Source organism: Lissotriton vulgaris, chromosome 5 (assembly GCF_964263255.1).
Source record: "Lissotriton vulgaris chromosome 5, aLisVul1.2, whole genome shotgun sequence".
Classification (NCBI taxonomy): Eukaryota; Metazoa; Chordata; class Amphibia; order Caudata; family Salamandridae; genus Lissotriton; species Lissotriton vulgaris.
Window position 1 is genome coordinate 1544870296 of NC_141693.1, and position 26747 is coordinate 1544897042.

Below are 26747 nucleotides of genomic sequence, written 5' to 3' on the forward strand. Positions count from 1 at the left end.
GAAAGATTACAACGCTCAAAATTGGCTCTTCGTTCCGTCTCGAGCTCACGTGCAGCGGGGAGGTGCAGCTTCAGAGCACAGGAACAAGAGGATGCTTTCTTGGCTTGTTGCTCCTTTTATCCGTCTTCGGGCGGGCGTAAACCCGCCTCCGCCTGCCCCCCGGGGGCGTGGTCGGCGGCGTCAGCGTCTAGGACAACCCACTCCAGGGCGGGAAAAGGCGCGCCCCGGCTACGCCGCTTCAGGCATACCAGCCGAGACTCGCCTCCCGCCCAAGATGGCCTCCCGGGGGGATCGGGGTACTCCACCATACGTTCGGGGGGACCGAGTGGTCGCCCCTTTCCATTCTGTCAAGTAAAAATTCTGCAACCCTATTACATATTCTGTGCGTGTACATAGAAGCACTTCTTAATGCCACTAACATGGACAAGATTTTAGGCTGAAGATGCAATCTAAATGACTGTGCAGTATGTTCTACACTTCATGAATAATTAGGAATGAGAACATGATGGCTATATGAGTATTGGAAGAGCCTGCTTCCATTCTGAATGGAAAGCTGAGTTGTGTGACCATTGGCAAAAACCGACCACGAAGGGACTCAAACCCTCAATCTTCTGATCCGAATTCAGATGCCTTATCCATTAGGCCACACGGTCATATGTCCTGCTGTGCTTATTTTTATAATGTAGGTGGTATGCAAGGATGGGAAATATGATATTTATAGTTATTTAGGTTTACATCCCATTGTGTGTTTTCAGCTCCTTTCAATTAAAGCACTCTTTTGGAATCTATATAATGAAAATGTCACCAGTACGATAAGCTTTTGTTTTCTTTTTTGCATTTAAACCTCTTTCTTCATGAGAATAAAGCTCAGTTGTATGCTTTACATAGCTCTGGATATTTCTAGAAGTGGAGAGAAACTGTTTTGACAGTAGTAAAAACTGCTCCTTTCTGGATATGCCAATTTACACACGCTCAAAGGTTGTATACGTTTCATGAATCCTGACTTGCCCTATTCAAGTAGCTGAAAGCCTGTCACCACCTCTAGAAACAACAGTTACACCAATCCAATTCAAATCATTTTTTCCAAAGGAATATCTTCTGCCGGGTCAAAGTTGCATCTGACAAAGATAGGTGTTTAAAAATCTACTTTGTAGTTTCAGAACACCAACATGACTCTGAAGAGTACAGAAGTAAAATGGTACCATTTCAAAGTTCCTAATACCACATAAGCTTCTGAGCGGAAGCATGTAATAAATATATCAATTTTTCTGGAAAAGAAAGACCGGATATTGGTTTTCACCTCAGATGGGACTCGAACCCACAATCCCTGGCTTAGGAGGCCAGTGCCTTATCCATTAGGCCACTGAGGCACAGATAAACACTTGCAGTCTAGAGGCATTATTTAAATGTATTCAATCGTCAAACACTGGTGTCTGCACACAGGACATTTCTCAGTTCTCTCCATAAGTAAACTTCCCATTTTCATCCTCTTCCATCCCCGACTTTAACACTCTGTTCTGTGCTATAATGGACTCTCTGCATTTCGAGCAAGTGGAGAGAAATTGGAGGAGAACCACTTTCGACTCAACACTTCTTCTTTCCTGGATGCTTTTCTCAATAAACTGGGCTTTGACAGTGGTATCAAGCCGTCCTTGTCTTCAGCAGGACACAGAAACAGGCACCAAGTCTCCTAACCAAGTTCAACCACACTCTGCAACTTAATAGACCAATGCTTCACAAATTAGCCAACTGTGTCATCAGCAAAGGCAGCCAATGTGCCAATCCTTTATAATTCTTCTGTAGTACTTCTCTTTCTCGTAGGCAAAATTAGCACTTTAACTGCACAAATCATACAGATTTTACACTTGAAGCACTCCATGAACACATACTTACACACCTTGCATTTCATCTACACACCCTTAAGCTAAAAACCCATTCTGTCAAGTCAAAATTCTGCAACCCTATTACATATTCCGTGCGTGTACATAGAAGCACTTCTTAATGCCACTAACATGAACAAGATTTTAGGCTGAAGATGAAATCTAAATGACTGTGCAGTATGTACTCCACTTCATGAATAATTAGGAATTAGAACATGATGGCTATAGGAGTATTGGAAGAGCCTGCTTCCATTCTGAATGGAAATCTGAGTTGTGTGACCATTGGCAAAAAACCGACCACAAAGGGACTCAAACCCTCAATCTTCTGATCCGAAGTCAGATGCCTTACCCATTAGGCCACGCGGTCATATATCCTGCTGTGCTTATTTTTATAATGTAGGTGGTATGCAAGGATGGGAAATATGATATTGATAGTTATTTAGGTTTACATCCCATTGTGTGTTTTCAGCTCCTTTCAATTAAAGCACTCTTTTGGAATCTATATAATGAAAATGTCACCTGTACGATAAGCTTTTGTTTTCTTTTTTGCATTTAAATCTCTTTCTTCATGAGATTAAAGCTCAGTTGTATGCTTTACATAGCTCTGGATATTTCCAGAAGTGGAGAGAAACTGTTTTGACAATAGTACAAACTGCTCCTTTCTGGATATGCCAATTTACACACACTCAAAGGTTGTATGTGTTTCATGAATCCTGACTTGCCCTATTCAACTAGCTGAAAGCCTGTCACCACCTCTAGAAACAACAGTTACACCAATCCAATTCAAATCATTTTTTCCAAAGGAATATCTTCTGCTGGGTCAAAGTTGCATCTGACAAAGATAGGTGTTTAAAAATCTACTTTGTAGTTTCAGAACACCAACATGAGTCCGGAGAGTACAGAAGTAAAATGGTACCATTTCAAAGTTCCTAATACCTCATAAGCTTCTGAGCGGAAGCATGTAATAAATATATACATTTTTCTAGAAAAGTAATAGTGGATATTGGTTTTCACCTCAGATGGGACTCGAACCCACAATCCCTGGATTAGGAAGCCAGTGCCTTAGCCATTAGGTCACTGAGGCACATATGAACGCTTGCAGTCTTGAGGCATTATTTAAATGTATGCAATCGTCAAACACTGGTGTCTGCACAGAGGACATTTCTCAGTTCTCTCCATAAGTAAACTTCCCATTTTCATCCTCTTCCATCCCCGACTTTAACACTCGGTTCTGTGCTATAATGGAGGCTCTGCATTTCGAGCAAGTGGAGAGAAATTGGAGGAGAACCACTTTCGACTCAACACTTCTTCTTTCCTGGATGCTTTTCTCAATAAACTGGGCTTTGACAGTGGTATCAAGCCGTCCTTGTCTTCAGCAGGACACAGAAACAGGCACCAAGTCTCCTAACCAAGTTCAACCACACTCTGCAACTTAATAGACCAATGCTTTACAAATTAGCCAACTGTGTCATCAGCAAAGGCAGCCAATGTGCCAATCCTTTATAATTCTTCTGTAGTACTTTTCTTTCTCGTAGGCAAAATTAGCACTTTAACTGCACAAATCATACAGATTTTTACACTTGAAGCACTCCATGAACTAATACTTACACACCTTGCATTTCATCTACACACCCTTAAGCTAAAAACTGATTCTGTCAAGTCAAAATTCTGCAACCCTATTACATATTCAGTGCGTGTACATAGAAGCACTTCTTAATGCCACTAACATGGACAAGATTTTAGGCTGAAGATGCAATCTAAATGACTGTGCAGTATGTTCTACACTTCATGAATATCAGGAATGAGAACATGATGGCTATATGAGTATTGGAAGAGCCTGCTTCCATTCTGAATGGAAAGCTGAGTTGTGTGACCATTGGCAAAATCCGACAACGAAGGGACTCGAACCCTCAATCTTCTGATCCGAATTCAGATGCCTTATCCATTAGGCCACGCGGTCATATGTCCTGCTGTGCTTATTTTTATAATGTAGGTGGTATGCAAGGATGGGAAATATGATATTTATAGTTATTTAGGTTTACATCCCATTGTGTGTTTTCAGCTCCTTTCAATTAAAGCACTCTTTTGGAATCTATATAATGAAAATGTCACCAGTACGATAAGCTTTTGTTTTCTTTTTTGCATTTAAACCTCTTTCTTCATGAGAATAAAGCTCAGTTGTATGCTTTACATAGCTCTGGATATTTCTAGAAGTGGAGAGAAACTGTTTTGACAGTAGGAAAAACTGCTCCTTTCTGGATATGCCAATTTACACACGCTCAAAGGTTGTATACGTTTCATGAATCCTGACTTGCCCTATTCAAGTAGCTGAAAGCCTGTCACCACCTCTAGAAACAACAGTTACACCAATCCAATTCAAATCATTTTTTCCAAAGGAATATCTTCTGCCGGGTCAAAGTTGCATCTGACAAAGATAGGTGTTTAAAAATCTACTTTGTAGTTTCAGAACACCAACATAACTCTGAAGAGTACAGAAGTAAAATGGTACCATTTCAAAGTTCCTAATACCACATAAGCTTCTGAGCGGAAGCATGTAATAAATGTAGGAGAGTAGGGTCTGCTATCCTATGGTCACCCCAAATTTTTGCTTTTTGCTTCACTGGTTTCTGACTTAATGTGGCTGTGGGCCTGCTAATCAGACCCACAGCCTGCTGTTCTCTCTCTAAATTACTGCCAATGCACTTTAGGTGCATTACGAATTGGAACTGGTTCACCTTATGAGCCCCTGTATTAGTGCACCCTAGGTGCCCAGGGCATAGGTGTATCCAAGGCCTACCAGGGGCTGCAGCCCCTGGAGGCCTGGCCTCCATATTTGACACAACTGGCTGATCACTCAGCTGGGGTAAGTCGGTGTAACCACCTCTTACTTAGGTACAGTATGTCTGTGCCTAACAGAGCCTCAGCATCACAAAATGGATGCTGCCACCACAGACACGAGTCTGGCCTCCTGCTGCTGACCGAAACTCGGCAGATGGTGGCCTGGACAAAGGGTTTCCTGCCTTGGGAGGTGCGAGCACCACCCCAGACAGGATTTTGTGTATTGGGTAGGACAGGGCTGAATAGAATCAGACATGCCCGGGGCACACAAGGTGTCCCCGTGCATAGGCCAGTCCAAACCGGTCCTGGGACTTTCCAGACCCCGGCCTGGCGCGGAACTGGACAAAGGAAAGGGGGTGTAACCGCCCCCCTTCCTGGTTCCTCCCAGAGGAGGGACCTAGTAGGTGATCCACCCCTCAGATTGGGAATAAGAGAGGGAGCAGTGCCATTGCACAGCAGATCATCCTGAATCAACTTTACACGAAGAAGAAGACTGGACTTCGACATTCTGCTGCACAGAAGACTGAAGAGAATCTCCCTTGTGGCCTAGGAGTGGCCACCCTGTGAACACAGGTACCAACCAGCAACTCGACGTCTGCTTTGCCGCCGCCTCCCGCCGGAGACCGAGCCCAGAGCCCGACAAGAACCAGACTCCCAGACCTCTCAGAGCCCGATCCACAGTCCCTGCAAAGAAGGGACCCGTGGAGGCACCGAGTGACGTGGGACCGGACCTCTTGGAAGACACTCAAAAAGCTGACTGCGCAGCTTCTGAGGCATCCTCGACGTTGTGCTTTGGGTACTGAGAACCCCCACCACCGAGCAGCCCTTGCACCGAAGAGCAGCCCTCCAGCATCTCCACGATCTGCGTGGGGCCCTTTTGCATTGTGCCACTCGACGCGCCATCCCGGCCACTAGCCACGTGGTCAGCGGCCATCTTGGCGTCGAAACCGAAGATTTATACAGCAGGTCTGGTTGCTCCAGACCTACCCAAGCTCCTGTGAAAAGGAGCACCCGCTCTGACCTTGCTGGTCCGAGTGAACAGCATCTTTCAACTTCTGCATGGCTTGCATTTTCCAAGGCCTGTTTGCTCCGATCAGGTCGCCGACACCGCCAACAGCGAGAAGCCTACGTAGGACAGCTGGTGACCGACTCCTGGACGTCCTCGACCCCGGGTATTCACGTGGCTGCAGAAAGAAGCTACCCAACAACGCCTATTTGCACCCGACATCGCCTGGTTCCAATCTGGTTCCACGGTAGTCACTGGCTAGTGACTTTGAACATTTTCCCCTCTGCTTTCAGGTCTTCACATCTTCAGATCCACCCTTGGATCCACCGGAACTCTTCTCATCGAGCCGCCTGCAGCATCTTCAGCTCCAAGCACCATCGACCGGCGTGACGAAACCCGACACTACTTCGACCCTGTGCACCCGCTTCCTGTGGGTGAGGTAACTCAGCTCCGCCAGTGCTCCTGCACTGGTACACATCTCAAGGGCCTGTGTCTTAAGTTTTAACTCCGTAGGTCACTCGGAAGGTTCCTAACTTTGTAACTTTGTGCTTTTTACGCACCATAGACTTTGTATTGAAAAGTGCGTGCACTTTGAACACTGCACCCGAGTCCCGTGGGCCTTTCCCGACTTAGTCATTGCCAGTCTAGAATAGCTCCAGCGATTCCCAAGGCCCTAGGCCTCTTCACTTTCCTCTTGGTATCTCTTATACCACTTTCTTAGTATATGGTTTAGGTGGCCCCTAGGGCTCATCCATATTGTGCAACTTTTGTGTATTTTAAACTGTCTTGTGATTTAACGCTTGTGCTTCTGTGCTCATAAAGAGTCCAGGGGATTTTATAGTTAATAAATCAATATATATTTTCAATATATATCTGTGTGGTGTCCCTTTCATTTGGTATTCAAGGGGGTTGTGTATGGTATAACAGCTGGCTTCACATGCCTTTCAGAGTTTAGCCTAAGACTGCTTTGTCCACGTTACCACTAGGATAACTGGTCTACAAGGTTGAATTACAACCATCATCATAAGGGTTGCTTGGCATGGTACAAAGTGATCACTAAGAATTAGTGAGCATTATATACCAGGCCAACTTCTCACATTGGTGAGCAGCGGATTGGGATCTGAGCTTGCTGTTGTTTTACCATTACAATCTTTGAGATTATCATTTGAAAGATCATACAGGTACCTGCTAGGTACATATAAAACAAGACTAGTATACTTAAGTTCTACTGAACTTAGTTGTTGTAGAGCAAAGGGAGTAGCACACCCTAGCTACAACTACTAGATAGGTTTAGTAGGTAAACACCAGTGTAGGTAGATTGCAACACATCCACCCACACTAGAGCAATGTCTGGAACAGAGGGGTCCAGTGGACTTACTCCTGTAGAGAGTGACCCTCCAAGGGCACCATCCAAATTTGCTATGTTTTCCTTTAAGGAATTAAGACAGCTTTGTGTCTTAAGGGGTCTGAAGACAGGGCCTTCCCCTACTACAGACCACCTAAGAGAGCTCTTAGACCAGTCTGAGACTCTAAAGCCCTCTAAGGCAAACCCCACAGGGGATGCTGAAGGAGGCCATCCTTCAGAGGATGACACTGTAGACACCCCTGCCCCTATCATCCTGGTAGATGAGGACGCCTCCACCACTGGAGCTCCTCAGGTAGATGTAGAGGAAGAGGAGGAAGAGGAGGAGGTGGAAAGCAGTGAGTCAGATGATGACAGAGATAGTCAGGTGCTGGTCAGTAGACTGAACCAGGCTAACTTAAGTCAACTTGGGAATGAATCAGGTAACAACCCATTCAGACCCCCAGGTGGACTTAACCAGGAGCCTAGGAGGAGAAGGACTCACTCAGGTGACTCTGACAACTCCCATGCTTCTAGAGGTTCTCATGGTCACTCCAGAAGGAGGATGACTAGCCCTCAGAGAAGGGAACATGAGACCAAATTGAGAGAATCTCAAATTAGAGAGGCTGAATTGAGAGTCCAGAGACAAGAGTTAGAGATTGCCCTGGCCCAAGAGAAACTTGCTAGAGCAAGACAGCCTAGAGAGAGTGGGGCAATAGAACCCACTGGTGGCAGCAATATCCACAAGGATAAAGACAGGTCTTTTGATAATAGAAACCTGAGTAAGATTGTGCCCCCTACAAAGCTGGGGATGATATCCATAAATGGATTACTGCAATGGAGAGAGCCTGCAGAGTACAGCAGATCCCTCAAGAGCAGTGGGCAGCAATCTTGTGGCTCTCCTTTGAAGGTAGAGGCCGAGACAGACTCCTCACAGTTAGTGATGGGGATTCTAGAAACTACCTGGTCCTGAAGAGTGCTCTGATTGATGGGTTAGGCTTAACCACTGAACAGTACAGGTTAATGTTCAGAGATACCCAGAAGACACAGACTCAGGACTGGTCTGAATTTGTTGAGTGTGCCACTAAGGCTCTGGAGGGATGGTTGCTGGGAAGCAAGGTTACAGACTATGAAGGATTGTATAATTTGCTGATGAGAGAACACATTTTAAATAATTGTCAGAACCAGCAGTTGCATCAACATTTGGTTGACTCAGATTTGACCTCTCCCCAAGAATTGGGAAAGAGGGCAGATAAATGGGTAAGAACCAGAGTTAAGCAAAAGAACCAGAACCAGAACCAGGGTGGTGACCAGAAGAAAACAGACCAGAAGGGTGGGGAGCAGAAAGCTAAAGACCAGAAGTCTTCAACAGGGCCCCAAACTGAGACAGAGGGTGGGTCCCAAACTTCCAAGAAGAAGAAGAAAGAAGGTCAGAAGAAACCCTGGTGTAAAACTTGTAAGAACACCTCTCACTGGACAAGTGAGTGTAAAAAGGGTGGAGCCCCCAGCACTGCAGCCCCTAAGGCACCTGCACCCACTTGTACAGTTAGCAGTGCTGGTCCTCAAGCCAAGGGATTAGTGGGTATCACTTTGGGAACTGAAGGAGATTCTGACGTAGTCAGAACCCTTACACAGGCTGTTCTGGTTTGTGAAGGGGACATAGATTTGACCCCTGACATAAGTCCCAGTAACTTGGGCAAATACAGACAGACACCTTTGATCAACAATAAAGTGGCTCAAGCTTACAGGGACACATGTGCCAGTGTCACTATGGTGACACCTAACTTTGTGGACCCTGGACAATACATGCCAGGCGATGATTACCTGGTGACCAATGCCAGCAATGTCACTACTACACATAGTGTGGCACTTGTTAACTTTTCCTGGGGAGGGGTAACTGGCCTAAAGAAAGTTGTGGTTAGTGCTGATCTCCCAGTAGAATGTTTGTTGGGCAATGACCTGGAGAACTCTCTATGGTCAGAAGTTGAGTACAGGACTCATGCAGAGATGTTAGGGATATCATCACATGTCCTTGCTGTGACCAGGTCACAGGCCAAAAAGTGCCTCTCTGAACCTCAGGTCTTGGATCCTGGAACAATGGACCAAGTACCTTCCAAGAAGAAGAACAGGAGGGTTAAGGCTGCGCCTTCCCAACTGCCTACAAGTGAGGATCAGGCTTCACAGGAAACTGATCTTGAGACCCCTGAAGGAACTGTCCCTGAAGAACTTGAATCTGATCAGGTTGAGTTTCTGGGGACAGGGGGACCTTCTAGGGCAGACTTGGGGCAGGCTCAGTTAACCTGTCCTTCTCTTGAACCCCTCAGACAGCAGGCTGCTGCTGAGGCTGCTGGGAATGCTCAAGGTGCCCATAAAGTATATTGGGACGATGGACTCCTTTATTCAGAGGCTAGAGACCCCAAGCCTGGTGCTACCAGGAGGTTGGTTATACCTCTGCAATTTAGGGGCTTCCTACTCACCTTGGCCCATGATATTCCTTTAGCAGGACACCTAGGCCAGAACAAGACTTGGGACAGGCTTGTCCCTCACTTTCACTGGCCTCACATGTCTGAAGACACCAAGGAGTTTTGTCGCTCCTGTGAAACCTGCCAAGCCAGTGGTAAGGCAGGTGGAACAACAAAGGCCCCCCTGATACCACTACCTGTGGTGGGGGTTCCCTTTGAAAGAGTGGGGATTGATATTGTTGGTCCAATGGATCCCCCTACAGCATCTGGGCACAGATTCATACTGGTGGTAGTGGATCATGCCACCAGGTACCCAGAGGCAATTCCACTTAGGACCACAACAGCTCCTGTTGTGGCCAGGGCCTTACTTGGAGTTTTCTCCAGAGTGGGGTTTCCTAAGGAGGTAATATCAGATATAGAAGCCAACTTCATGTCTGGATATTTGACAGCTATGTGGAAGGAATGTGGTGTCAACTACAAGTTCACCACTCCTTATCACCCACAATGCAATGGGCTTGTTGAGAGATTTAACAAGACCCTAAAGGGCATGATTAAAGGATTACCTGAAAAGCTCAGGCGAAGATGGGACATCCTTCTGCCCTGCCTTTTGTTCGCTTACAGAGAGGTCCCACAAAAGGGGGTTGGCTTCAGCCCCTTTGAATTGTTGTTTGGGCACCCTGTAAGGGGACCCCTGTGTCTAGTGAAGGAAGGATGGGAGTTACCTCTCAAAAAGCCTAAACAGGACATAGTGGACTATGTACTTGGTCTCCGCTCCAGGATGGCAGAGTACATGGAAAAGGCATCTAAAAACCTTGAGGCTAGCCAAGAATTACAAAAAGCTTGGCATGACCAAAAGGCTGTCCTTGTTGAATTTCAGCCTGGACACAAGGTATGGGTGTTGGAGCCAGTGGCCCCAGCAGCACTCCAAGACAAATGGTCTGGACCCCATACAATTCTGGAGAAGAAGGGAGAGGTTACCTACTTGGTGGACCTAGGAACTCCCAGGAGCCCCCACAGGGTGCTCCATGTGAACAGATTGAAGGCATATGTCAGCAGGGCAGACATGGGCTTGCTCATGGCTACAGATGAGGGACAGGAGGAAGAGAGTGACCCTCTCCCAGACCTGCTCACTCAGAACCCTGAGGATGGCTCAGTTGATGGTGTGGCCTTAGGTGGCAGCCTCACTGAACATCAGCAACATGACAGCAGACAAGTTCTACAGGCATACAGGCATATGTTCTCATTGACACCCAGTCAGACTAACTGGTGTACACATGTGGTGGACACTGGTGACAGTCTTCCTGTAAAGAGCAAAATTTACAGGCAACCTGACCACGTCAGGGACTGTATAAAGACTGAGGTGCAAAAGATGCTGGAATTAGGTGTCATTGAGCCTTCAGAGAGCCCCTGGGCTAGCCCAGTGGTTCTGGTCCCCAAACCTCACACCAAAGATGGCAAGAGAGAGATGAGGTTCTGTGTGGATTACAGAGGACTCAATGCTGTCACCAGGACAGATGCACACCCTATTCCAAGGGCAGATGAGCTCATTGACAAGTTGGCTTCTGCCAAATATTTGAGCACATTTGACTTGACAGCTGGCTACTGGCAAATCAGGTTAGCTGAGGAGTCTAAAGCCAAGACAGCATTTTCTACCCCTAGTGGGCATTATCAGTTTGTGGTGATGCCCTTTGGTTTGAAAAATGCACCTGCCACCTTCCAAAGGTTGGTGAATCAAGTCCTCACTGGGTTGGATGACTTTTGTGCAGCTTATCTGGACGATATTGCTGTCTTTAGCTCCACCTGGGAGGATCACCTGGTCCACCTGAAGGAAGTGCTTGAGGCTCTGCAGAAGGCAGGCCTCACTATCAAGGCAACAAAGTGCCAGATAGGGCAGAGTAAGGTTGTATACCTGGGCCACCTTGTAGGTGGAGGCCAAGTTCAACCACTGGAGAGTAAGATCCAGACCATCAAGGACTGGTCCCCTCCAACTACCCAGACTCAGGTCAGAGCTTTCTTGGGCCTGACTGGGTACTACAGGAAGTTTGTTAAGAACTATGGGTCCATTGTGACTCCTCTTAATGATCTGACATCCAAGAAGATGCCCAAAAAGGTTCAGTGGACAGAAATCTGTCAAAAGGCATTTGATGACCTGAAGAAGGCCATGTGCTCTGCACCTATCCTGAAGAGTCCTGACTACTCAAGAGAGTTCATTGTCCAAACAGATGCTTCTGAGTTGGGAGTGGGAGCAGTGCTTTCACAGCTTAATGTAGATGGCCAGGACCAGCCCATTGCTTTCATTAGCAGAAGGCTGACCCCCAGAGAGAAACGTTGGTCAGCTATAGAGAGGGAGGCCTTTGCTGTGGTGTGGGCCCTGAAGAAGTTGAGACCATACTTATTTGGCACTCACTTCAAGATTCAGACCGACCATAAGCCCCTCCTATGGCTTAATCAGATGAAGGGTGAAAACCCCAAACTACTCAGGTGGTCCATTTCCCTACAGGGGATGTACTTTACAGTGGAGCACCGCCCAGGGACTGACCATGGCAACGCAGATGGTCTCTCCAGGTACTTCCACTTAGAACATGAAGACACAACTGGTCAAGGTTAGTCTAATGTCCCTGCGTTTGGGGGGGGGTTATGTAGGAGAGTAGGGTCTGCTATCCTATGGTCACCCCAAATTTTTGCTTTTTGCTTCACTGGTTTCTGACTTAATGTGGCTGTGGGCCTGCTAATCAGACCCACAGCCTGCTGTTCTCTCTCTAAATTACTGCCAATGCACTTTAGGTGCATTACGAATTGGAACTGGTTCACCTTATGAGCCCCTGTATTAGTGCACCCTAGGTGCCCAGGGCATAGGTGTATCCAAGGCCTACCAGGGGCTGCAGCATGTATTGTGCCACCCCTGGCCTGGCCTCCATATTTGACACAACTGGCTGATCACTCAGCTGGGGTAAGTCGGTGTAACCACCTCTTACTTAGGTACAGTATGTCTGTGCCTAACCCTAAACTGGACACATATGTTCCTATCAGCCACTCCTATGGAAGGCCTCATCAATCCTGGAGGCAGAGTGCTTGGAAATATGTGAGATGGTGCTCTAGCATGAGCTGAGCCTGTCTGCAGCTGTCAGGAACCACTCCCTAAGCTGTTCCGGGATATTGCCATACCATATACTCTTAAGTGCATTATAATCCTCGCGGTTATTTGCTATCTTTGGTTTGGCTTTATCAAAACATGTCGAGTAAGGTGTCATACGAATTGGAATACTATCCCCTCGCCAATTCTGGCGACGGGGATAGCATTCCACCCTTCTAGAGGGACGCGACATGTGTGTAGCCTTAACCCCGGTTAAAGTTAAACAGAGCCTCAGCATCACAAAATGGATGCTGCCACCACAGACACGAGTCTGGCCTCCTGCTGCTGACCGAAACTCGGCAGATGGTGGCCTGGACAAAGGGTTTCCTGCCTTGGGGGGTGCGAGCACCACCCCAGACAGGATTTTGTGTATTGGGTAGGACAGGGCTGAATAGAATCAGACATGCCCGGGGCACACAAGGTGTCCCCGTGCATAGGCCAGTCCAAACCGGTCCTGGGACTTTCCAGACCCCGGCCTGGCGCGGAACTGGACAAAGGAAAGGGGGTGTAACCGCCCCCCTTCCTGGTTCCTCCCAGAGGAGGGACCTAGTAGGTGATCCACCCCTCAGATTGGGAATAAGAGAGGGAGCAGTGCCATTGCACAGCAGATCATCCTGAATCAACTTTACACGAAGAAGAAGACTGGACTTCGACATTCTGCTGCACAGAAGACTGAAGAGAATCTCCCTTGTGGCCTAGGAGTGGCCACCCTGTGAACACAGGTACCAACCAGCAACTCGACGTCTGCTTTGCTGCCGCCTCCTGCTGGAGACCGAGCCCAGAGCCTGACAAGAACCAGACTCCCAGACCTCTCAGAGCCCGATCCACAGTCCCTGCAAAGAAGGGACCCGTGGAGGCACCGAGTGACGTGGGACCGGACCTCTTGGAAGACACTCGAAAAGCTGACTGCGCAGCTTCTGAGGCATCCTCGACGTTGTGCTTTGGGGACTGAGAACCCCCACCACCGAGCAGCCCTTGCACTGAAGAGCAGCCCTCCAGCATCTCCACGATCTGCGTGGGGCCCTTTTGCATTGTGCCACTCGACGCGCCATCCCGGCCACTAGCCACGTGGTCAGCGGCCATCTTGGCGACGAAACCGAAGATTTACACAGCAGGTCTGGTTGCTCCAGACCTACCCAAGCTCCTGTGAAAAGGAGCACCCGCTCTGACCTTGCTGGTCCGAGTGAACAGCATCTTTCAACTTCTGCGTGGCTTGCATTTGCCAAGGCCTGTTTGCTCCGATCAGGTCGCCGACACCGCCAACAGCGAGAAGCCTACGTGGGACAGCTCGTGACCGACTCCTGGACGTCCTCGACCCCGGGTATCCACGTGGCTGCAGAAAGAAGCTACCCAAAAACGCCTGTTTGCACCCGACATCGCCTGGTTCCAATCTGGTTCCACGGTAGTCACTGGCTAGTGACTTTGAACATTGTCCCCTCTGCTTTCAGGTCTTCACATCTTCAGATCCACCCTTGGATCCACCGGAACTCTTCTCATCGAGCCGCCTGCAGCATCTTCAGCTCCAAGCACCATCGACCGGCGTGACGAAACCCGACACTACTTCGACCCTGTGCACCCGCTTCCTGTGGGTGAGGGAACTCAGCTCCGCCAGTGCTCCTGCACTGGTACACATCTCAAGGGCCTGTGTCTTAAGTTTTAACTCCGTAGGTCACTCGGAAGGTTCCTAACTTTCTAACTTTGTGCTTTTTACGCACCGTAGACTTTGTATTGAAAAGTGCGTGCACTTTGAACACTGCACCCGAGTCCCGTGGGCCTTTCCCGACTTAGTCATTGCCAGTCTCGAATAGCTCCAGCGATTCCCAAGGCCCTAGGCCTCTTCACTTTCCTCTTGGTATCTCTTATACCACTTTCTTAGTATATGGTTTAGGTGGCCCCTAGGGCTCATCCATATTGTGCAACTTTTGTGTATTTTAAACTGTCTTGTGATTTAACGCTTGTGCTTCTGTGCTCATAAAGAGTCCAGGGGATTTTATAGTTAATAAATCAATATATATTTTCAATATATATCTGTGTGGTGTCCCTTTCATTTGGTATTCAAGGGGGTTGTGTATGGTATAACAGCTGGCTTCACATGCCTTTCAGAGTTTAGCCTAAGACTGCTTTGTCCACGTTACCACTAGGATAACTGGTCTACAAGGTTGAATTACAACCATCATCATAAGGGTTGCTTGGCATGGTACAAAGTGATCACTAAGAATTAGTGAGCATTATATACCAGGCCAACTTCTCACAATAAATATATCAATTTTTCTGTAAAAGTAAGAGTGGATATTGGATTTCACCTCAGATGGGACTTGAACCCACAATCCCTGGCTTAGGAGGCCAGTGCCTTATCCATTAGGCCACTGAGGCACAGATAAAGACTTGCAGTCTAGAGGCATTATTTAAATGTATTCAATCGTCAAACACTGGTGTCTGCACACAGGACATTTCTCAGTTCTCTCCATAAGTAAACTTCCCATTTTCATCCTCTTCCATCCCCGACTTTAACACTCTGTTCTGTGCTATAATGGACTCTCTGCATTTCGAGCAAGTGGAGAGAAATTGGAGGAGAACCACTTTCGACTCAACACTTCTTCTTTCCTGGATGCTTTTCTCAATAAACTGGGCTTTGACAGTGGTATCAAGCCGTCCTTGTCTTCAGCAGGACACAGAAACAGGCACCAAGTCTCCTAACCAAGTTCAACCACACTCTGCAACTTAATAGACCAATGCTTCACAAATTAGCCAACTGTGTCATCAGCAAAGGCAGCCAATGTGCCAATCCTTTATAATTCTTCTGTAGTACTTCTCTTTCTCGTAGGCAAAATTAGCACTTTAACTGCACAAATCATACAGATTTTACACTTGAAGCACTCCATGAACACATACTTACACACCTTGCATTTCATCTACACACCCTTAAGCTAAAAACCCATTCTGTCAAGTCAAAATTCTGCAACCCTATTACATATTCCGTGCGTGTACATAGAAGCACTTCTTAATGCTACTAACATGAACAAGATTTTAGGCTGAAGATGCAATCTAAATGACTGTGCAGTATGTACTCCACTTCATGAATAATTAGAAATTAGAACATGATGGCTATAGGAGTATTGGAAGAGCCTGCTTCCATTCTGAATGGAAATCTGAGTTGTGTGACCATTGGCAAAAAACCGACCACGAAGGGACTCAAACCCTCAATCTTCTGATCCGAAGTCAGACGCCTTACCCATTAGGCCACGCGGTCATATGTCCTGCTGTGCTTATTTTTATAATGTAGGTGGTATGCAAGGATGGGAAATATGATATTGATAGTTATTTAGGTTTACATCCCATTGTGTGTTTTCAGCTCCTTTCAATTAAAGCACTCTTTTGGAATCTATATAATGAAAATGTCACCAGTACGATAAGCTTTTGTTTTCTTTTTTGCATTTAAATCTCTTTCTTCATGAGATTAAAGCTCAGTTGTATGCTTTACATAGCTCTGGATATTTCCAGAAGTGGAGAGAAACTGTTTTGACAGTAGTACAAACTGCTCCTTTCTGGATATGCCAATTTACACACGCTCAAAGGATGTATACGTTTCATGAATCCTGCCTTGCCCTATTCAAGTAGCTGAAAGCCTGTCACCACCTCTAGAAACAACAGTTACACCAATCTAATTCAAATCATTTTTTCCAAAGGAATATCTTCTGCCGGGTCAAAGTTGCATCTGACAAAGATAGGTGTTTAAAAATCTACTTTGTAGTTTCAGAACACCAACATGATCCTGAAGAGTACAGAAGTAAAATGGTACCATTTCAAAGTTCCTAATACCTCACAAGCTTCTGAGCGGAAGCATGTAATAAATATATACATTTTTCTGGAAAAGTAAGAGCGGATATTGGTTTTCACCTCAGATGGGACTCGAACCCACAATCCCTGGCTTAGGAGGCCAGTGCCTTATCCATTAGGCCACTTAGGCACAGATAAACACTTGTAGTCTAGAGGCATTATTTAAATGTATTCAATCGTCAAACACTGGTGTCTGCACACAGGACATTTCTCAGTTCTCTCCATAAGTAAACTTCCCATTTTCATCCTCTTCCATCCCCGACTTTAACACTCTGTTCTGTGCTATAATGGAGGCTCTGCATTTCGAGCAAGTGGGGAGAAATTGGAGGAGAACCACTTTCGACTCAACACTTCTTCTTTCCTGGATGCTTTTCTCAATAAACTGGGCTTTGACAGTGGTATCAAGCCATCCTTGTCTTCAGCAGGACACAGAAACAGCCACCAAGTCACCTAACCAAGTTCAACCACACTCTGCAACTTAATAGACCAATGCTTCACAAATTAGCCAACTGTGTCATCAGCAAAGGCATCCAATGTGCCAATCCTTTATAATTCTTCTGTAGTACTTCTCTTTCTCGTAGGCAAAATTAGCACTTTAACTGCACAAATCATACAGATTTTACACTTGAAGCACTCCATGAACACATACTTACACACCTTGCATTTCATCTACACACCCTTAAGCTAAAAACCCATTCTGTCAAGTCAAAATTCTGCAACCCTATTACATATTCAGTGCGTGTACATAGAAGCATTTCTTAATGCCACTAACATGAACAAGATTTTAGGCTGAAGATGCAATATAAATGACTGTGCAGTATGTACTCCACTTCATGTATAATTAGGAATGAGAACATGATGGCTATAAGAGTATTGGAAGAGCCTGCTTCCATTCTGAATGGAAATCTGAGTTGTGTGACCATTGGCAAAAACCGACCACGAAGGGACTCGAACTCTCAATCTTCTGATCCGAAGTCAGACGCCTTATCCATTAGGCCACGCGGTCATATGTCCAGCTGTGCTTATTTTTATAATGTAGGTGGTATGCAAGGATGGGAAATATGATATTGATAGTTATTTAGGTTTACATCCCATTGTGTGTTTTCAGCTCCTTTCAATTAAAGCACTCTTTTGGAATCTATATAATGAAAACTTCACCAGTACAATAAGCTTTTGTTTTCTTTTTTGCATTTAACCCTCTTTCTTCATGAGATTAAAGCTCAGTTGTATGCTTTACATAGCTCTGGATATGTCTAGAAGTGGAGAGAAACTGTTTTGACAGTAGTAAAAACTGCTCCTTTCTGGATATGCCAATTTACACACGCTCAAAGGTTGTATACGTTTCATGAATCCTGACTTGCCCTATTCAAGTAGCTGAAAGCCTGTCACCACCTCTAGAAACAACAGTTACACCAATCCAATTCAAATCATTTTTTCCAAAGGAATATCTTCTGCTGGGTCAAAGTTGCATCTGACAAAGATAGGTGTTTAAAAATCTACTTTGTAGTTTCAGAACACCAACATGAGTCCGAAGAGTACAGAAGTAAAATGGTACCATTTCAAAGTTCCTAATACCTCTTAAGCTTCTGAGCGGAAGCATGTAATAAATATATAAATTTTTCTAGAAAAGTAATAGTGGATATTGGTTTTCACCTCAGATGGGACTCGAACCCACAATCCCTGGCTTAGGAGGCCAGTGCCTTATCCATTAGGCCACTGAGGCACAGATAAACACCTGCAGTCTAGAGGCATTATTTAAATGTATTCAATCGTCAAACACTGGTGTCTGCACACAGGACATTTCTCAGTTCTCTCCATAAGTAAACTTCCCATTTTCATCCTCTTCCATCCCGACTTTAACACTCTGTTCTGTGCTATAATGGAGGCTCTGCATTTCGAGCAAGTGGAGAGAAATTGGAGGAGAACCACTTTCGACTCAACACTTCTTCTTTCCTGGATGCTTTTCTATATAAACTGGGCTTTGATAGTGGTATCAAGCCGTCCTTGTCTTCAGCAGGACACAGAAACAGCCACCAAGTCTCCTAACCAAGTTCAACCACACTCTGCAACTTAATAGACCAATGCTTTACAAATTAGCCAACTGTGTCATCAGCAAAGGCAGCCAATGTGCCAATCCTTTATAATTTTTCTGTAGTACTTTTCTTTCTCGTAGGCAAAATTAGCACTTTAACTGCACAAATCATACAGATTTTTACACTTAAAGCACTCCATGAACACATACTTACACACCTTGCATTTCATCTACACACCCTTAAGCTAAAAACCCATTCTGTCAAGTCAAAATTCTGCAACCCTATTACATATTCAGTGCGTATACATAGAAGCACTTCTTAATGCCACTAACATGGACAAGATTTTAGGCTGAAGATGCAATCTAAATGACTGTGCAGTATGTACTCCACTTCATGAATAATTAGGAATGAGAACATGATGGCTATAAGAGTATTGGAAGAGCCTGCTTCCATTCTGAACAGAAAGCTGAGTTGTGTGTCCATTGTCAAAAAACGACCATGAAGGGACTCGAACCCTCAATCTTCTGATCCGAAGTCAGACACCTTATCCATTAGGCCACAAGGTCATATGTCCTGCTGTGCTTATTTCTATAATGTAGGTGGTATGCATGGATGGGAAATATGATATTGATAGTTATTTAGGTTTACATCCCATTGTGTTTTTTCAGCTCCTTTCAATTAAAGCACTCTTTTGGAATCTATATAATGAGAATGTCACCAGTACGATAAGCTTTTGTTTTCTTTTTTGCATTTAAACCTCTTTCTTCATGAGATTAAAGCTCAGTTGTATGCTTTACATAGCTCTGGATATTTCCAGAAGTGGAGAGAAACTGTTTTGACAGTAGTACAAACTGCTCCTTTCTGGATATGCCAATTTACACACTCTCAAAGGTTGTATGTGTTTCATGAATCCTGACTTGCCCTATTCAAGTAGCTGAAAGCCTGTCACCACCTCTAGAAACAACAGTTACACCAATCCAATTCAAATCATTTTTTCCAAAGGAATATCTTCTGCCGGGTCAAAGTTGCATCTGACAAAGATAGGTGTTTAAAAATCTACTTTGTAGTTTCAGAACACCAACATGACCCTGAAGAGTACAGAAGTAAAATGGTACCATTTCAAAGTTCCTAATACCTCATAAGCTTCTGAGCGGAAGCATGTAATAAATATATAAATTTTTCTGGAAAAGTAAGAGTGGATATTGGTTTTCACCTCAGATGGGACTCGAACCCACAATCCCTGGCTTAGAAGGCCAGTGCCTTATCCTTTAGGTCACTGAGGCACAGATAAACACTTGCAGTCTAGAGGCATTATTTAAATGTATTCAATCGTCAAACACTGGTGTCTGCACACAGGACATTTCTCAGTTCTCTCCATAAGTAAACTTCCCATTTTCATCCTCTTCCATCCCAGACTTTAACACTCTGTTCTGTGCTATAATGGAGGCTCTGCATTTCGAGCAAGTGGAGAGAAATTGGAGGAGAACCACTTTCGACTCAACACTTCTTCTTTCCTGGATGCCTTTCTCAATAAACTGGGCTTTGACAGTGGTATCAAGCCGTCCTTGTCTTCAGCAGGACACAGAAACAGGCACCAAGTCTCCTAACTAAGTTCAACCACACTCTGCAACTTATTATACCAATGCTTTACAAATTAGCCAACTGTGTCATCAGCAAAGGCAGCCAATGTGCCAATCCTTTATAATTCTTCTGTAGTACTTTTCTTTCTCGTAGGCAAAATGAGCACTTTAACTGCACAAATCATACAGATTTTACACTTGAAGCACTCCATGAACACATACTTACACACCTTGCATTTCATCTACACACCCTTAAGCTAAAAACCCATTCTGTCAAGTCAAAATTCTGCAACCCTATTACATATTCAGTGCGTCTACATAGAAGCACTTCTTAATGCCACTAACATGAACAAGATTTTAGGCTGAATATGCAATCTAAATGACTGTGCAGTATGTACTCCACTTCATGAATAATTAGGAATGAGAACATGATGGCTATAAGAGTATTGGAAGAGCCTGCTTCCATTCTGAATGGAAAGCTGAGTTGTGTGACCATTGGCAAAAACCGACCACGAAGGGACTTGAACCCTCAATCTTCTGATCCGAAGTCAGACGCCTTATCCATTAGGCCACGCTGTCATATCTCCTGCTGTGCTTATTTTTATAATGTAGGTGGTATGCAAGGATGGGAAATATGATATTTATAGTTATTTAGGTTTACATCCCATTGTGTGTTTTCAGCTCCTTTCAATTAAAGCACTCTTTTGGAATCTATATAATGAAAATGTCACCAGTACGATAAGCTTTTGTTTTCTTTTTTGCATTTAAACCTCGTTCTTCATGAGATTAAAGCTCAGTTGTATGCCTTACATAGCTCTGGACATTTCAAGAAGTGGAGAGAAACTGTTTTGACAGTAGTACAAACTGCTCCTTTCTGGATATGCCAATTTACACACGCTCAAAGGTTGTATGTGTTTCATGAATCCTGACTTGCCCTATTCAAGTAGCTGAAAGCCACTCACCACCTCTAGAAACAACAGTTACACCAATCCAATTCAAATCATTTTTTCCAAAGGAATATCTTCTGCTGGGTCAAAGTTGCATCTGACAAAGATAGGTGTTTAAAAATCTACTTTGTAGTTTCATAACACCAACATGAGTCCGAAGAGTACAGAAGTAAAATGGTACCATTTCAAAGTTCCTAATACCTCTTAAGCTTCTGAGCGGAAGCATGTAATAAATATATAAATTTTTCTAGAAAAGTAATAGTGGATATTGGTTTTCACCTCAGATGGGACTCGAACCCACAATCCCTGGCTTAGGAGGCCAGTGCCTTATCCATTAGGCCACTGAGACACAGATGAACACTCGTTGTCTTAAGGCATCATTTAAATGTATTCAATCGTCAAACACTGGTGTCTGCACACAGGACATTTCTCAGTTCTCTCCATAAGTAAACTTCCCATTTTCATCCTCTTCCATCCCCGACTTTAACACTCTGTTCTGTGCTATAATGGAGGATCTGCATTTCGAGCAAGTGGAGAGAAATTTTAGGAGAACCACTTTCGACTCAACACTTCTTCTTTCCTGGATGCTTTTCTAAATAAACTGGGCTTTGACAGTGGTATCAAGCCGTCCTTGTCTTCAGCAGGACACAGAAACAGGCACCAAGTCTCCTAACCAAGTTCAACCACACTCTGCAACTTAATAGACCAATGCTTTACAAATTAGCCAACTGTGTCATCAGCAAAGGCAGCCAATGTGCCAATCCTTTATAATTTCTCTGTAGTACTTTTCTTTCTCGTAGGCAAAATTAGCACTTTAACTGCACAAATCATACAGATTTTTACACTTGAAGCACTCCATGAACACATACTTACACACCTTGCATTTCATCTACACACCCTTAAGCTAAAAACCCATTCTGTCAAGTCAAAATTCTGCAACCCTATTACATATTCAGTGCGTGTACATAGAAGCACTTCTTAATGCCACTAACATGGACAAGATTTTAGGCTGAAGATGCAATCTAAATGACTGTGCAGTATGTACTCCACTTCATGAATAATTAGGAATGAGAACATGATGGCTATAAGAGTATTGGAAGAGCCTGCTTCCATTCTGAACGGAAAGCTGAGTTGTGTGTCCATTGGCAAAAACCGACCATGAAGGGACTCGAACCCTCAATCTTCTGATCCGAAGTCAGACACCTTATCCATTAGGCCACGCGGTCATATGTCCTGCTATGCTTATTTTTATAATGTAGGTGGTATGCAAGGATGGGAAATATGATATTGATAGTTATTTAGGTTTACATCCCATTGTGTTTTTTCAGCTCCTTTCAATTAAAGCACTCTTTTGGAATCTATATAATGAGAATGTCACCAGTACGATAAGCTTTTGTTTTCTTTTTTGCATTTAAACCTCTTTCTTCATGAGATTAAAGCTCAGTTGTATGCTTTACATAGCTCTGGATATTTCCAGAAGTGGAGAGAAACTGTTTTGACAGTAGTACAAACTGCTCCTTTCTGGATATGCCAATTTACACACGCTCAAAGGTTGTATACGGCCGGGATACCCGTCACCCCCTCCCAACACAATCCTCAAGGATGGGAAGACGGACACAGTTCTTGATTTTTTGGAAGGCGGGAGGGAGTTACCCCCCCGGCCGTATTTATTAAAAATATGAAACAAAATGAAAACATTAAAATAACAGTTTCATATCATGTACAATTTCATTTACACATTACGATGTTTATTGGCTAACCTTAACACATCTCTAATACAAAGGTTCTCCTAGCCGATTCTAAAACATCTTGCAAATGCATATTCTCAAAATTAAAATTGTACATCCTAACATTACGGGCCAACGGCAAGGTCGTAACCGGTGTCATATCCCTAATACCAGAACTCCCCCCTTACTTGTGAGGGGCGGGCGCACAGAGGACTGTACCTCTGTGCCAACTTCCAATTTCCCTTGTCTTAACGGGGGCCCCATATTTACTCGACGGCATCTTAGTGGTCGTCCGAGGACTCGTGTGAGGTGTCTAGAAGGCAGCGTAGACCCCCCTCCCACCCCACACTGCTTACCACATCCGCCGTCGCAGATGTCCTGGCCCCGGGAAATTCCCAGGAGGGGCCCGTAGCCCCTCCTCCCCTGGAAAGGGCCTATGACCGCCTTCCCTTTCGGCGGCCCCATCCTTAGAGGGGTACTGCCTCCCCGTGTGAGGGGCCAATGGCCGCCTCCCCCCGGGCGCTCCCATCCATAATGGGTGGCGCCCCACCTCTAGGGATCTTCCAATTACTGCTCACCGATCATGACCTTACCGCCCGACCAAAATAAATATGACATTTTGAACCTAATGAGGACGGAATAAACAGTTATACTGGACATTACACAATATAAACCTTTATCTACACAAATAACACATCTCTCAACTAGGCTGTGATACTTCGCCTAAGAACATGCTAAATAGCAACAATTTTATTGTCCTCAAAAAACAATCCAGACTTTATTAAAACAACCTGTAAAAGAGATAATATCATCGTTAACCGACTTTATTGCAATACTAATCGTTGCCATAAGGGGCTGGTGGGTGGGTCAAAATTGGCTCCTTGTTCCGTCTCAGGCTCACGTGCAACGAGGAGGTGCAGCTGCCAAGCACAGGAACAAGAGGATGCTTCCTTGGATTGTTGCTCCTTTTATTCTTCCTCGGGAGGGCGTGTACATTCCTCCGATCCGCCTACAGGGCGTGGCCAACGGTGTAGGTGTCTAGGACAACCCCTCTTGGGCGGGAAAAAGGCGCGCCCTGGCTACGCCGCTTCGGGCATACCAGCCGAGACACGCCTCCCGCCCAAAATGGTTTCCCGGGGGGGTCAGGGCACCCTACCATACGTACGGGGGGACCGAGTGGTCGCCCCTTTCCATGAATCCTGACTTGCCCTATTCAAGTAGCTGAAAGCCTGTCACCACCTCTAGAAACAACAGTTACACCAATCCAATTCAAATTATTTTTTCCAAAGGAATATCTTCTGCCGGGTCAAAGTTGCATCTGACAAAGATAGGTGTTTAAAAATCTACTTTGTAGTTTCAGAACACCAACATGACTCTGAAGAGTACAGAAGTAAAATGGTACCATTTCAAAGTTCCTAATACCACATAAGCTTCTGAGGGGAAGCATGTAATAAATATATCAATTTTTCTGGAAAAGTAAGAGTGGATATTGGTTTTCACCTAAGATGGGACTCAAAGCCACAATCCCTGGCTTAGGAGGCCAGTGCATTATCCATTAGGCCACTGAGGCACAGATAAGCACTTGCAGTCTAGAGGCATTATTTAAATGTATTCAATCGTCAAACACTGGTGTCTGCACACAGGACAATTCTCAGTTCTCTCCATAAGTAAACTTCCCATTTTCATCCTCTTCCATCCCCGACTTTAACACTCTGTTCTGTGCTATAATGGAGGCTCTGCATTTCGAGCAAGTGGAGAGAAATTGGAGGAGAACCACTTTCGACTCAACACTTCTTCTTTCCTGGAGGCTTTTCCCAATAAACTGGGCTTTGACAGTGGTATCAAGCCTTCCTTGTCTTCAGCAGGACACAGAAACAGGCACCAAGTCTCCTAACCAATTTCAACCACACTCTGCAACTTAATAGACCAATGCTTCACAAATTAGCCAACTGTGTCATCAGCAAAGGCAGCCAATGTGCCAATCCTTTATAATTCTTCTGTAGTACTTCTCTTTCTCGTAGGCAAAATTAGCACTTTAACTGCACAAATCATACAGATTTTACACTTGAAGCACTCCATAAACACATACTTACACACCTTGCATTTCATCTACACACCCTTAAGCTAAAAACCCGTTCTGTCAAGTCAAAATTCTGCAACCCTATTACATATTCAGTGCGTGTACATAGAAGCACTTCTTAATGCCACTAACATGAACAAGATTTTAGGCTGAAGATGCAATCTAAATGACTGTGCAGTATGTACTCCACTTCATGAATAATTAGGAATGAGAACATGATGGCTATAAGAGTATTGGAAGAGCCTGCTTCCATTCTGAATGGAAATCTGAGTTGTGTGACCATTGGCAAAAACCGACCACGAAGGGACTCGAACCCTCAATCTTCTGATCCGAAGTCAGACGCCTTATCCATTAGGCCACGCAGTCATATGTCCTGCTGTGCTTATTTTTATAATGTAGGTGGTATGCAAGGATGGGAAATATGATATTGATAGTTATTTAGGTTTACATCCCATTGTGTGTTTTCAGCTCCTTTCAATTAAAGCACTCTTTTGGAATCTATATAATGAAAATGTCACCAGTACGATAAGCTTTTGTTTTCTTTTTTGCATTTAAACCTCTTTCTTCGTGAGATTAAAGCTCAGTTGTATGCTTTACATAGCTCTGGATATTTCCAGAAGTGGAGAGAAACTGTTTTGACAGTAGTACAAACTGCTCCTTTCTGGATATGCCAATTTACACACGCTCAAAGGTTGTATACGTTTCATGAATCCTGACTGTGAGAAGGTGGCCTGATATGCAGTGCTCACTATTCTAGTGAACACTATGTATCAGTCCAGCAACCCTTATTGATGATTGGTTGTAAGTCAACCTTATAGACCAGCTATCCTAGTAGCGTGGATACGAGCAGTCTAAGGCTAAAGATTCAAGAGGGCGTGTTAAGCCAGCTGTTTACCACACATATACCCCTTGAATGCCAAGTGAAAGGACACCACACAAGTGTTATGAAAATAAACACGATATTTATTAAGAATCACAACAGCCCTGTACTCTTTATGAGGACAGGGTACTAAGCACAAAACAAAACTCTTACGAAAATACTTAAGTTAGCACAGTATATACAAATGCCCGAGGGGCACGGAAAACCATATACTCTGAAAGTGGAATGCGAAATTACTAGCAGGTAAGTACAGTACTAATAGCCTTTGGAATCGCTAGGACTTGACTATAGAATCTTCAGATTACTTCTAGGAGACCCAGGGGACTCGGGTGCAGAGTGTGCACTCTCACGCGTGATGCGGGACAAAGTCTATGGTAGCTAGTAATGACAAAGTTAGTGTTCTCGGGCGAACCCGACCTGGTAGGAGGAAAACGAAAGTGGATTCTGACCCTTGGATAGTGAGGCTATGCTGGGGCACCGAAATGCCGAAGTTACCTAGCCCAGGGGCTGCAGCTGCATAGGTCTCAAAAGACGTCGGGAATCCTCGTAGACGGACCAGGAGCCTGGAAGAAAGAAGTTGCTGGCAGGCGACCAGTGAAGAAAGTTCGATGGATCCAAGCCTGGATCGAAGGAAGATGACACCTGAAAGCAGAGGGGACCAAGTTCGAGACTACTGGCCAGTAGTCAGGTGGCACCAGGAGGGCACCGGATGGTAGTCACCACGACTAGGTGAGTGGGTGACGCTGTGCTTGCAGATCTCACGGACCAGGAGGCGTTGTTGGCGACCAGGATGGAGGAGCGAGCTGTCCCACGATGGATGAAGCTGTCGGCATCGCTGGTCCCAGGATTGGGCAACAAAGCCTTGGCAAATTCAAGCCCACGCGGTGGACTAAAATGGCGTCTGGAGTGGAGCAGGAGGGTCCGGGGTGCCTCTCTTGAAGAAGGAAGCAAGGGCCAGTCTGGAGCAACCAGACCAGCAGCAGTGATGTCGTCGGGCGTCGT

The 26747-nt window shown here is 45.0% G+C and overlaps 12 non-coding genes across 12 annotated transcripts; all 12 read right to left on the reverse strand.

Moving 5' to 3' along the window:
- Nucleotides 1–1297: 1297 nt before the first annotated feature.
- TRNAR-CCU (transfer RNA arginine (anticodon CCU)) lies at nt 1298–1370 on the reverse strand. Its single transcript has one exon. It is a non-coding gene; the product is annotated as a tRNA-Arg (tRNA).
- An 804-nt stretch (nt 1371–2174) lies between these two features.
- On the reverse strand, nt 2175–2247 carry TRNAR-UCG (transfer RNA arginine (anticodon UCG)). Its single transcript has one exon. It is a non-coding gene; the product is annotated as a tRNA-Arg (tRNA).
- Nucleotides 2248–14961: 12714 nt separating this feature from the next.
- TRNAR-CCU (transfer RNA arginine (anticodon CCU)) lies at nt 14962–15034 on the reverse strand. Its single transcript has one exon. It is a non-coding gene; the product is annotated as a tRNA-Arg (tRNA).
- Nucleotides 15035–15838: 804 nt separating this feature from the next.
- TRNAR-UCG (transfer RNA arginine (anticodon UCG)) lies at nt 15839–15911 on the reverse strand. The gene has a single exon. It is a non-coding gene; the product is annotated as a tRNA-Arg (tRNA).
- Nucleotides 15912–16555: 644 nt separating this feature from the next.
- Nucleotides 16556–16628, reverse strand: TRNAR-CCU (transfer RNA arginine (anticodon CCU)). Its single transcript has one exon. It is a non-coding gene; the product is annotated as a tRNA-Arg (tRNA).
- Nucleotides 16629–17431: 803 nt separating this feature from the next.
- Nucleotides 17432–17504, reverse strand: TRNAR-UCG (transfer RNA arginine (anticodon UCG)). The gene has a single exon. It is a non-coding gene; the product is annotated as a tRNA-Arg (tRNA).
- Nucleotides 17505–18148: 644 nt separating this feature from the next.
- Nucleotides 18149–18221, reverse strand: TRNAR-CCU (transfer RNA arginine (anticodon CCU)). Its single transcript has one exon. It is a non-coding gene; the product is annotated as a tRNA-Arg (tRNA).
- An 803-nt stretch (nt 18222–19024) lies between these two features.
- On the reverse strand, nt 19025–19097 carry TRNAR-UCG (transfer RNA arginine (anticodon UCG)). Its single transcript has one exon. It is a non-coding gene; the product is annotated as a tRNA-Arg (tRNA).
- A 1520-nt stretch (nt 19098–20617) lies between these two features.
- On the reverse strand, nt 20618–20690 carry TRNAR-UCG (transfer RNA arginine (anticodon UCG)). The gene has a single exon. It is a non-coding gene; the product is annotated as a tRNA-Arg (tRNA).
- A 644-nt stretch (nt 20691–21334) lies between these two features.
- Nucleotides 21335–21407, reverse strand: TRNAR-CCU (transfer RNA arginine (anticodon CCU)). The gene has a single exon. It is a non-coding gene; the product is annotated as a tRNA-Arg (tRNA).
- Nucleotides 21408–22211: 804 nt separating this feature from the next.
- TRNAR-UCG (transfer RNA arginine (anticodon UCG)) lies at nt 22212–22284 on the reverse strand. Its single transcript has one exon. It is a non-coding gene; the product is annotated as a tRNA-Arg (tRNA).
- Nucleotides 22285–25158: 2874 nt separating this feature from the next.
- Nucleotides 25159–25231, reverse strand: TRNAR-UCG (transfer RNA arginine (anticodon UCG)). Its single transcript has one exon. It is a non-coding gene; the product is annotated as a tRNA-Arg (tRNA).
- Nucleotides 25232–26747: the final 1516 nt, after the last annotated feature.